A 13789-nucleotide genomic window follows, 5' to 3' on the forward strand; every position below is an offset into this window, starting at 1 on the left:
CATTGGTCAATTTTTGCTCCATCCTTAAGGCACCGGGGGTGCAGAAGTCATGAAATTTATACTTTATACCCCCTTGTCCCAAAGATGCTTCATACCAGATTTGAAAAAAAAAATTAAATGGCAGTTACAGTATCAGGAAGAAGTTAAGAATGGTCAAGTGTTCACGCACGGCGCACGACGACAGATGCTGACCAATTGCATTAGGTCAGGTGACCCAAAATATTTATGGGGATATTAGGTCACATAGTCTTTACTGTTTCAGAAACAGTACGAGTATGGACATGAACCGGAACAACTCTATAATGTTTGGACAACTTGACCATTTCTGTACATCACTTATTCATGTATACAGATATGTCACGAAAAGGTTTCCGTATTATATGCTCGTGTCAAAGTCAGCCGTTGACTGTAAAAGTCAGCCCATCTCGCAAAGGTCCAGTAGAATGTACAATTTGTTGGCTTCACTTCATCTGTCTGTCTGCCTGTAATAGTTTCTTTGAGTTTTATGTCCTCCTTTTCAAAAGAGGGGTTATATTGTTTTGCACCTGTTAGTCTGTAGACCAAGTCTTGTCCACTGAATATTTGGGTGTGTGACATGGTGTTATGACATCAGGTTAGTAGTATTTCCTTAACACTTTGCAGACTTGGTACAGTGGTAGCCCCTAGAGAGTAAGTAAATGAAGTTAGCTGTGATTTTTGGGTAAGGTGATTTATATTTTCTAAAAATTGTATTCTTTTGCAGGATTCATTAAAAGAGAAGATCATTCCATATAAGGTAAATACAAGTACTTTTGTATGTCTGGTGTCAATGATATCCTAACTGTCAATCTTTTTTTGTCTTGTCTCTATGTGCATTTGTATGTATATGTATACATGTGTTTGCACCTTTTTGTTTTGTGTATTTGTCTTCATTTTCATGTGATTTTCATCTCACACAGCGTATATGGTAAACTTTTTTAAGATTGGCATTTAGTTCGATTCGTCACCATTTTAATTATGGCATTGACATATAGTAATATTGTTGACATTTACAACACACACAAAGATAGTTCAAATTATATGCAAAAACTTCAGAGAAAGATTTATCATGCCCTTCATGTAAATCCTGCACAAATAAGCAGAGTTAGTTTGGTGTGGAAAGTTAAAAAAAAATTGTAAAAGAAGTGACAAGGCTTAATCGATATACCAACAAGGACAAATACCAGCAATATGCAGAGAAAATATTTATTCTGCCAAGTTCCAAAAGAACAATAACAAGTGATATCACCTAAGACCTCCCCAGCAGACATGAATTCCACGGCAAATGCGACTGCACATAATTCCCAGCCTGTAACCTCCCAAAACGTGTCTTCTCTTATCAAGACAGTCAGTGAATTAACAATTCAGATGCAACATTTATAAAGAGAGAACTTGATGTTAAAGGACAAATTAAAAAGCATTAATACACGAAATTCAAACAGAAATTTGAAAAGATAGAAAAAAAAAATTGATCTTATGCAACAGGAGTTGAATGTTTTAAAACAGAGAGAATTTGAAAGAAAAAAAGTTAAAAATGATAAGGGTGTACAGTGCAATATTTTTTAAAAACATGTTGAAAATTTAAGAAATGAAATTGATGTTTTAAAGTCTGAAAAAGAGACTTATGAAAGTGAGGATTTTATACATGTTAATAAATTTGTAGATTTTAGAGATGACTCCAAAGGAAAACCATATAATTTTGAATTAAGGAATTTGTATTATATTTTTAGAAGTAGAAATATTGGTATTGTACATATTGGACCAATTGTTGAATCAGTGTTAGATTTATTTGATATTCATGTAAAAAATTTACCAAGCACAAGTACTTTGGCTGTTTTAACGAGTGAAATGGGGGTTTTATATAGAAAACATGTTAACGAAGATATTAAGAAATCGAACAATATTAACAATGCATAGAGATGCAACTACAAAAAAATGGTAAACATTATTATGGTGTACAAATTAACACAGGAGATAAATTATTAACTACAGGTATAAGACAGGTGTGTGTTGGGAAAGGAGAGACATATGTAAATACCACAAAAGAAATTTTATCAGATATTAGTTCTAAGGATTGTGATACTGATGATGATTTTAGATTCTATTTCGTGTTTAATGACTGATAGAAGTGCCACAGAACAGAAAGTTAATGATATTTTTAGTCAGCGAATTTCACATGATGTTCATTCTTTTAAATGTGCTGTTCATCCTTTATTACAATTTTCTGATGTTTGTTTTCAAGAAGTTTTTAACATTGAAAAATAATTAAATGTGAAATTTGAAAGTTACTCAAGCTGTGCCAAAGAACCTTTTACAATATTTCTTTAAAATGTGTGGGTTTTTTTTTTTTATTTTTTACAAAGATAGAACTGGTGATCCAAATATATCTCGGGTTTATTTTAAAGAAAAAGGTGTAGAAAAGATTCCTATCATGAATATTAGAGGGAACAGGTTCAATGTCTCTTTTTACAATGCTGCAGGCACATTTTTTTGGCACAAACTTTGTTGCAGTATTTTTATTCTTTAAAGACTTCTTATAGTTTTATTCAGAATTTTGTTTTAACATTGCAAAAAGAATTATTTTGTCACTTTTAAAAGCTTTGGGAATTTTATGTAAACTTATTACACAACCATATTTAGTAAAAACAACAGAAGTGAAAAATATTTTGGACATGGGTTCAATTTACCAAAGATTTTCAACTATTTTAGATATGTTTTCAGAAAATGCAATTTTAGCATTGAAAAATGAAGTGAAGTTGTTTTATGGGCCTGAATAGTGTATTTTTAAAGAAATTGTGTATTGTTTTCAATGTGAAAGTCAAAAAGATTTTTAATGATTTTCTTGTTGGAGGAAAGTATTTTAATGTTAATTCAGATAGTTTAGAGGAATGCTCATCCTCTACAACAAATAATATATGTCTTGAAAGACTCATGGGTAAACTTGATTTTAAATTAAATTCAGCTCCAGTTGCAACTTAGAAATGGATTGAAGAGAAGGAACAACATGGACAGAAAATGCTTGAAAGGAAAATTTACATTTCATGAAGATAGAAAAAGAGAGAAAAGACCACTTGTATGAACAGCAGGTACAAATATTGAAAGAAAAAGAAGAGGAAACACAGAAAAAAATGGAAAAAAGGATGGAGGAATTAGATTGATTGATTGTATCTTGCTTAACGTCTCGCTCGAGAATTTTTCACTCATATGGAGACGTCACCAAGACCGGTGAAGGGCTTCAAATATAGGCCTCTGCTCGGTGCTTACGGCCATTGAGCAGTGAGGGTTCTTTAGCGTGCCACACCTACTGCGACACGGTGCATCCGTTTTTAAGGTCATCTCCGAGGACCCGTGACATTCACACCTGGATGCCGAGCGTTGGGCGATGGAACTGTCACTACCTATTTTAACGACTTAGGTCTGTCGCGGCCGGAATTCAAACCCCGGCCTTCCGCATGCGGGGCGAACGCGCTAACCTACCGCGGCGGTGGAGGAATAAGATGGTGCTATACTATGGAGTTTTACGAAGAGTCTTACTTTTACAATCGCCGGCTGACTTTTACAATTTAAAGGGATCAACTCCAACTACAGAAATTGGAACGAAATAAATATAAAGACTGCTTCAGTAAAAACGCCAAACCGATTATTATGTTTATTAACAGAGTAATGTAAACACTTTAACAACTCTTACTCATTCTACATTTGTTCGACACTTTCGCAGTGCACTACTCGATTTAATTTTCTATTCAGTTAAATCTATCGATATTCAAATGTAATTCATTAACTGAGAAATGCATAAAGGGGACCCATAAAATTGCCATCAAAAGAACGAGTGATTTTAAGTTTTACTGTATATCATAAGTGTACTACAGCACGCTCAATGTAAGCAGGCGAACTCAAATTATCCTGACATTTCTAAATAATGTGTCATCAGCCCTGAAAGCTTAAAAGTTCTCTATTTATCACATCTTAGGATTCTGGCTCCCCCAGGAACAAAGTCACCCCACCTACCCATCCACACCTTTGGACGGCAGCTCTATATAGACCAAAAAAGTCGAGGGGGTAGGCTTGTCCCGATATATTTTTTCATAGCCCCTCCCTCTCATTCAAAACAAGTGATGTTTGTAAAGTACATATGCCCCCCATGGTGCAAAATTGAAAAGGGTTATATACACACATCATTTAATTGATAGTAGTATCGTCAATTCAAAATATTGAGCAGACAATATTTTCCCATGTCAAGAGTGGATTGACCATGTGACCTAAAAATCAATAGGGGTCATCTACTCCTTATGCTGTACCAGTGTACCAAGTTTGGTATCAATCAAGCAAATAATTCTTAAAATATAAGAGACAATATATTACTATGTCCAATTCAACTATTGACTTTTGACCTAAAAATCAATATGGGTCATTTTCTCCTGAAGATGTACCAGTGTACCAAGTTTGAAGTCTGTCAAGCAAAGGGTTCTCAAGATATTGAATGGATAGTATATTCCTACGTCCAGTGTGACCATTGACCATGTGACCTCAAAATCAATAGGGGTCATCTTCTCCTGAAGACGTATCAGTGTACCAAGTTTGATGTCTGTTAAGAAAAGGGTTCTCAGGATACTGAGCAGACATTATATTCCATACCTAGTTTGACCCTTGACCTTTGACCATGTGACCTCAAAATCAATAGGAGTCATCTTCTCCTTAAGATATACCAGTGTACAAAGTTTGATGTCTGTCAAGCGAAGGGTTCTCAAGATATTGAGTGGACATTATATTACCATGACCATTTTGACCACGTGACATCAAAATCAATAGGGGTCATCTTCTCCTGAAGATGTACCAGTGTACCAAGTTTGATGTCTGTCAAGCAAAGGGTTCTCAAGATATTGAGCAGACATTATATTCCAATGTCCAGTTTGACCTTTGACCATGTGACCTCAAAATCAAAAGGGGTCATCTTCTGAAGATGTACTGGTGTACCAAGTTTGATGTCTGTCAAGCAAAGGGTTCTCTAGACTTTGAATGATTAGTATATTCCTATGCCCAGTTTGGCCCTTGACCTTTGACCATATGACCTCAAAATCAATAGGGGTCATCTACTCCTTAGGATGTACCAGTGTGCCAAGTTTGATGTCTTTCAAGCAAAGGGTTCTCAAGATATTGAGCGGACATTATATTCCTATGTCCAGAGTAGATTGACCCTTGACCTGAAAAACAATAGGGGTCCTCTTCTACTCATAACCAACCCACATATGAAATATCATTATCATCAAGTGAATGGTTCTCAAGATATTGAGCGGACAACGTGGTCGACCGATTGATAGGTGCAAACCAATATGCCCCTCTTCTTTGAAGGGGGGGAGGGGGCATAGAAATATTACGTCCTTATTTCCCTCTCTTTCGTGTTGAATCTCGAGGTCTAAATGTCATTGATTGATGTTTTCCGCCACACTCAACAATTTTTTAGTTATCTGGTGGCGCCCAGTTTTTATTGGTGGAAGAGAGAACCCAGATATAATAGACCTGGGAAGAGACCACCGACTTTCGAAAGTAAACTGGGAAACTTTCTCACTTACCGGCTTGAGCGGGATTCGAACCCGCGCCGACAGAGGTGAGAGGCCGTGTGATTTCGAGCGCGATACTCAAACCACTAGGCCACGGAGGCCCCGTTTAAATGTGAAGACAACCAATCACCAATACGTTATGTGTAATTGTATACATGTATATCAATTAATATACATAGTAGAATCAACAATGTTTGTTATAACTCAAAGACTCATGAAAATTGGTCCCCATGAAAATCGATACTTATATATTCTATACATTATCGATATAATCATTTGACATGTGCTTGTCCTTTAGAAATGCCGTACCGCGTAGATAACCGGATTAGAATAGCTCCTCAATACCCCTTGCTTGTCGTAAGAGGCGACTAAATGGGGCGGTCCTTCGGATAAGACAGGAAAAACCGAGGTCCCCTTGTCACAACAAGTGTGGCACGATACAGATCCATCCCTGCATAAAGGCCGTAAGCGCTGAGCATGGTCTAACATTTTGCAGCCCTTCACCAGCAATATTGACGTCTCCGTATGATTGATTGGTTGATTGTTCTTTACGTCCCTTCCTGGATTTATCACTCAAATTGAGAGGTCACCATCTGTAGGTGAAGTACCACAAATGTAGACCCGGCCTCTGCTTAGCGCCGAAGTAGTGTGGGTTCTTAATCGTGCCAACACATGCCTTGGCACGGGATCTCCGTTTTTAAGGTCATACTTGAACGATCCGTGATTCTCACTTCTAAATGCCGAGCGTTTGGCGAAGGAGCAATCACTACTCTACCTATTTTGATGTCTTAGCACGAGCGGGGTTTGAATCCCCCCCCCCCCCCCCCCCCCCCCCCCCCCCCCCCGGTTACGAAGCGAACACTCTACTACTGAGCTACCACGATCCCATATCAAGTGAAAAATTACTGAGTGGGACGTTAAACAATATATTCAACAAATTAATGCGGTAAAGTCTTTGAATTTTGCAAATACGTCACTCCCAAATATTTCATATAAGGAGTTGGTCCCTTTAAATTGTAAAAGTCAGTCGTCGATTGTAAAAGTAAACCTCTGCGTAAAACTCCTAATCCGAAATAAGTGACATAGAAAAACATGGAATGTGGAAAGATGTACAATATATGGAACACTTGAGTAAATTAAAGACAAAAAAAAAAAAAAAGGATCAAATGACAGCAATCGAAAGACAGATTAATATATACAAGAAAATATACAAAGTTGACAAGAAAAACAAGCACCTCCTGCAGTTCTCATCTAAAGGACAAATATATAGCATTGCTCAGTTGAAAGAAAATTTGAAAATGCATTGGACTTTAAGAAGAAGTATTAACAACTACTCGGTTAAGATATCATTCATACTTGGACAGATGAGAATGGGGAAAACAAAGACTGGGAAGGAACGATTTTGACACAAAACAATGGAGTGTTGAAAGTAATTTCATCATTCCAAAATATTAATGTTCAAACTTGAATTAAGGAGGTACTCTACAGCATCATAATGGTTGACTTCTTTCAAAATGTGGATAAAAAAATCAATATTACCAATATTTGTCTATTCCTTTTTTTTATTTAAATGCCTAGCCTAGTTGCTCAGTAGGTAAGCATACATGTACTGACTGCTGAACTGTAGATTCTTTTCCAGGGTGGTTTTAACCGTCCCGGTCAATACTCCTCAAGTGGTCAATACTGATCAATTGTGATTTAAACTGTCCACTTTCCTATTTTTGTACAATTCTTGCAAAGATAAAGATAAATTAAGTCTTTTCATTATATGGATCAATTGTTGATTAATATTTTTCATTAGATAATCAAATGTAATTTCATAAGTTTAATATATTTGGTTTGCTGAAACACCGAAATATCTTCAGTACCTATCAGAGATTCATAGTTCTATAGCATAGCTTGACGATTGGAAACATACCTCTTAATACATGTACCTGGACAGATTAAGAATAAAAGGTAGCTGGACATTACCTTAGCACAGGAAGCAGAGTTGACAGGTGTTAATAAGCATAGTCTGGGACCAGAAATGACCAGTGTACCTGTTATTGTTATGATTGATTGAATATTGTTTAACGTCCCTCTCGAGAATATTTCACTCAAATGGGGACGTCACCACTGCCGGTGAAGGCTGCAAAATTTAGGCCTATGCTTGGCGCTTACGGCCTTTGAGCAGGGAGGGATCTTTATTGTGCCACACCTGCTTTGGCACGGGGCCTCGGTTTTTGCGGTCTCATCCGAAGGACCGCTTCATTTAGTCGCCTTCTACGACAAGCAAGGGGTACTGAGGATCTATTCTAACCCGGATCTCCACGGGATTGTTATTGTTATGAAAACATCACCAACCCACCCCTCAAATCTTTAATCAACAGCTAAAATGAAGATTGATTAAACAATACTTATAGGTGGTTCTTGTTAAACTAAGGAATTTGAACAGAAACTTTCGCATCTTCCCCAATTCAACAGAGTCATTTGTACATTATCTATTTAATATTATGACTTATAAGTATATTATAAACTGATAGTGCATGTTATGAATTACAGTACTTACCATAATGGTCACTTAAACATTTTAAAACAAGAGGTACTGTGAGCAATGCTCACTGAGAATACTCCCCGCTTACCCCAATCTCCCAAAGGGTGTTGGTAATAGGTAAAACTTCAGTATTATGATCCAAAAGGTATCTAGGAACAAAGCATCTCCATGCGATGAAAAAAGCCGTTAAAGAATTTAAATGGAAACCATACTGCTATTTTGATGTCCAGTGCGCTTGACCTTTGACCTTTTGACCCCCAAATCGATAGGGAACATCTTCATCCCATGGGTAGTCCATATGTATGATATGGTGACTGTAGGTGGAAAGGATAACGCTTTAGAGCCCGGAAACCATATTGCTACTTCGATGTCCAGTGCGCTTGACCTTTTGACCCCAAAATCGATAGGGAACATCTTCATCCCATGGGTAGTCCATATGTATGATATGGTGACTGTAGGTGGAAAGGATAACGCTTTAGAGCCCGGAAACCATATTGCTACTTCGATGTCCAGTGCGCTTGACCTTTTGACCCCAAAATCGATAGGGAACATCTTCATCCCATGGGTAGTCCATATGTATGATATGGTGACTGTAGGTGGAAAGGATAACGCTTTAGAGCCCGGAAACCATATTGCTACTTCGATGTCCAGTGCGCTTGACCTTTAACCCTTTGACCCCAAAATCGATAGGGAACATCTTCATCCCATGGGTAGTCCATATGTATGATATGGTGACTGTAGGTGGAAAGGATAACGCTTTAGAGCCCGGAAACCATATTGCTACTTCGATGTCCAGTGCGCTTGACCTTTGACCTTTTGACCCCAAAATCGATAGGGAACATCTTCATCCCATGGGTAGTCAATATGTATGATATGGTGACTGTAGGTGGAAAGGATAATGCTTTAGAGCCCGGAAACCATTGCGTCTACAGACGGACGGACAGACAGACGGACAACCCGATTTCAGTATACACCCCCCCCCCCCCACACACACACACAACTTGTTGCGGGGGTATAATAAATAACACAGACTATAATGACCAAATAATCTTCAATTGACCAGTATTAGCCAGTATTGACCGGTTTTAACCAGTATTGACCACCGACCCGGTCAATACTCATATTGACCACTTTTTTGCCAATCTTTTCATCTGCATCAAATTTTTCTGGTGTAGCGTTCCTCCTTAATATATCAGAATTACAAACTGTAACTCTTACAAAATACACTCTGAAGGAATGTGTACACATTATAATATACAATTCCAGGTTTTATAACAAAGTTATGGAAAGGGATATGTAGCATATAGGTTGATTGAATACTCAAGTATTCAGAGCTGAAATATTTGAATCAATTCTATAACATGAATGTTCAATTACATACCAGTAGGTTTTACACATGTAATATATTTCTTGCACATATATGTGTACATATGAATTGATAATAACAATTATGAACTCTACATCTTGTACATATTCATATACATGTGTAAGATAAATTCATAATGAACTGAATAGGATGTTACATATCTCTATGAATGTGTTTATGGATAAGGTACTAGGGTACAATGTAAACAAGATCCCTTTACCCTCTATAATATCCACACACAGACCATGCACAGTTTATGTATTAACATCCTCAGCTCTGTTCATTTTAATAATGTTGAAAAATGTATCAGTTTTGGAATTCAATAGTATAATAGTGTATTAAATGAAATATTAAGAAATTTTGTAACCCCCCCCCCTACTAATATTATTTATGTATATGGCGTAAAGCATATGAATTATTTGTGACTGGCAAAGGAATCGAAAATGCGGCACAAAAGAAAGCCCTGTTATTGCATTGTGGAGGTATGAAAATGCATGACATTTATTTTACTTTTCCCGCGACTCGTGAACCAGTAAACGACGAAACTTAGTACGACATAGCCATGGAACAACTTGACAACTACATCCGGCCAAGGGTTAACACACCATTCGAAAGGCATGGATTTCGTTTGATGTCACAGGAACCGACCGAGAGTGTAGATCAGTTTGCGACACGATTAAAACAGAAAGCTGAACATTGTAATTTTAACAATGCTAACGAACTTAGGGACCAGATTATCGAGAAGTGTAGATCGTCACAACTTCGCAGGAAATTACTGGAGAAGGGATATGATTTGACATTAGAACAAACACTGACTATAGCTAGGGCATTTGAGCTAAGTCAGAACCAAGCAAACGGCATCGAAGGGAGTAAGACTTTAGAGGCGTCCGTGAATAAACTTTGTGTAGGGAAGCCCAAACAGAACTTAACATGTCACAGATGTGGCAAATCGGGACACATCAAGTCAGACCCAAGTTGTCCAGCCCTGGGTCAGGAATGCAACAAATGTCATAAAATTGGTCACTACGCTAGATGTAAAACTTATACGGTACCAATTTTGATGCACCAGATGCGCATTTCGACAAATAATGTCTCTTCAGTGATGCTCAACCGAAATGTTTGAAATCCGAAATAACTATGAAGTTTTAGATCAAAATATAGCCCAAAACAGCGTGCCAAACAAGTGGAACCAAATTCGTCCAAGGATAAGAGCTATGCATGAGGGAGATAATCCTTAATTTTGAAATGAATTTCTAAATTTTATAACAGCAATTAAATATATATCCGTATTTTCAAGCTAGTAACGAAGTACTTAGCTACTGGGCTGTAGAGACCCTCGGGGACTAACAGTCCACCAGCAGAGGCCTCGATGTTGCAAGTCTTCTACACCAAAAACTCCTAAACAGGTCCTACGTTTGACGCAAATCAAAACAACAGGTGAGACTGGTACATAGCGAAGGGCTGAGAGACTCGGAAGAAGCCTATGCGTTCACTTTATCAGCATTCAGTTCAGGGGAAAATTCCAATACACTTGATGGAGTAATCACCCAATGATTACAACAAAGATTGGTGGAGTACCAGATATTCGTATGATTGTGGACTCGGGTGCCAGTTGCAACGTTATTGATAGTAACTTGTGGGAGGAGTTAAAGAAGAGAAATCTGAGATGTACATCACAGACATCGGATAAGAAACTTTATCATTATGGAAGTTCTAAACCACTTGAAACATTGGGAAGTTTTATGACAGATATCGCAGTAGGAAACTCAGCCGTGAAAGCGGAATTCTTAGTTATTCAAGGCAAAGGACAGGCATTATTACAAAGTTCTTGAAAACTTTTTTCCTCTGTCAGACATTCGGACTGACAACTCTGGCAATCTTGTCAGTCCGAACAAAGTTTTATCAGTCCGAAAAAAAAAATCACAGAATCTTAAAATACAAATTACAAAAAAAGTAGCAAAGAACTGATATTTATTCTGCTTCAATTTGCACATATTTAAGTCTGTCATATGTTTCTCTCTCATTCTGTTCACATTCTGTCTCGCTCTCCATTCCACTTTCACTATCTTTCTCCTCTTCTGCTTAACATTCTAGTTTTTCACCCACATCACTCTCACCAACACCTCTCTCACTGACATTCTCACTCTCACCAACACCTCTCTCTGATGTTCTCACTCTCACCAACACCTCTCTCTCTGATATTCTCACTCTCACCAACACCTCTCTCACTGATATTCTTACTCTCATCAGCACCTCTCTCACTGATATTCTCACTCTCACCAACACCTCTCTCTGATATTCTCATTCTCACCAACACCTCTCTCACTGACATTCTTACTCTCATCAGCACCTCTCTCACTGATATTCTCCTCAATATTCTCTCTCTCATCACTTTCTGCTTCACAGATTTTTGGCTTCTGCTTTCTTGTATAAGAAATTCTTCTTCTTTGACATGTTGGTGAAATCTATAAGGAAAATAAATATCATACCGATTGTTAAGCTGTTCTTGGCACACTGGTTTTGACTGCGGATAACTCCGTTTACCTGATCAGGATATGGGGCTCACGGCAGGTGTGACCGGTCAACAGGGGATGCTTACTCCTCCTAGGCACTTGATCCCACCTCTGGTGTGTCCAGGGGTCCGTGTTTGCCCAACTATCTATTTTGTATTGCTTGTAGGAGTTATGAGATTGATTACTGTTCGTTATCTTCACCTTGCATTCTACAGTTCTTACTGCTTCTGTGTGAGTCGTGGACTTCTCATGATCTGATATTGTACTAAACTTGTAGTTCTTAGAACCTGTGATAAATAAATGTTTCTTGCTGTTAGATGCGTCAGCACCCCTTACATCACCGTAATGTTCAGAGCAAATGATGCAGGTCATTCCCCTCACGTCATGTTGAAGCCACTCTCGCCCCATTAACCAGTGATCTTGAAATCGGCGTGTTGTACGATTGCTTTCGTATTTTTTCATTTTCTCATCATTGTCCTTCCTTGGTTCTCGTGTACATGTAAACATGAATCATCGGGGTACCAGTTCCAAATTGTACATGTTAAAACCATTGCTGAGCGAAAACTGATTTTTCCGGAATCAATTTACGATTTTTTTTTCAATGTCGGACATTTGGACCGACATATACGAAGTTTGTATCGGACATTCGGTTTTTTGTCGGCCAAACCGATACTTTTCAAGAACTCTGTTATTAGGACACCTACATGTAACAGCCACAGAATTGGGCATTTTAAATGTAGCTCACACCAATTTCCTTTCAGAATTAGACTTGTTCACAAAATATGAAAAATATTTCAATGGCTTTGGGAAGTTAAAGAGCTTTAAACTGAAGTTACATATTTATGAGACTGTTACAGCAGTAGCACAGCCAGTTAGAAGAATTCTTTTTGCCACGAGAGAGAAAGTTGAAGCTTAACTTCAGGAACTATTGGATCTGGATATCATAGAGCCTGTAGAGGGACCCTCATCATGGGTCAGCCCAGTTGTGATTACGCCTAAGCAGTCTGGAGATATTAGGCTTTGTGTCGACATGAGGCATGCGAATGAGGTCATCATCAGAGAAGGGCATCCAATACCCACCATCGATGAAATTTTACATGAACTAAATGAAATGATGCAAGTTGGACCTAAAGTGGGGTTTTCACCAGTTAGAGTTAGCTAAAAAGTCTCGTGACATCACCACATTTGTAACCCATGCTGGACTGTTCCGTTACAAGAGGCTTAGTTTTTGGTGTCACTTCAGCTCCAGAGATTTATCAGCATACTATTCAGCAAGCTCTCCAGGGATGTGATGGCGTTCGGAATGTGTCTGATGACATCATTGTACATGCTAAAACAATGGAAGAGCACGATCGGAGATTTGACAGCAGTGATCGAGAAGCTAGGCCATAAGAGATTGACATTCAACAAGGAAAAATGTCAGTTTCGACTCCGGAAATTAGAATTCATGGGACATATCTTATCAGATCAGGGAATCGATCCAACCAGAGAGAAGGTGAAAACTATGGTAGAAGCTCGACCTCCAACAAATACGTCAGAAGTAAGAAGTTTTCTGGGTTTGGTAACATATTGTGGAAAATTCATTCCCAATTTAGCAACTAAGACAGAACCGCTCAGAATTTTGACTTGAAAAAATCAACCTTTCATATGGGGCAAGGAGCAAGAACAAGCCTTTAGCAAGTTGAAGGAAAGTTTATCCAAAGCAAGAACTCAAGTAATAGCAGATGCAAGTCCTGTGGGTCTTGGCGCAATGTTAGTACAGATTCAGTAGGGGGAACCACGAATCATTTGTTATGCCAGT

General features: G+C 38.1%; 1 pseudogene; it reads left to right on the forward strand.

The window, feature by feature from the left end:
- The first annotated feature begins 677 nt into the window (after positions 1-677).
- LOC125669125 (uncharacterized) lies at positions 678-3354 on the forward strand (annotated as a pseudogene).
- Positions 3355-13789: the final 10435 nt, after the last annotated feature.

Source organism: Ostrea edulis, chromosome 4, assembly GCF_947568905.1.
Source record: "Ostrea edulis chromosome 4, xbOstEdul1.1, whole genome shotgun sequence".
In the NCBI taxonomy this organism is placed as follows: Eukaryota; Metazoa; Mollusca; class Bivalvia; order Ostreida; family Ostreidae; genus Ostrea; species Ostrea edulis.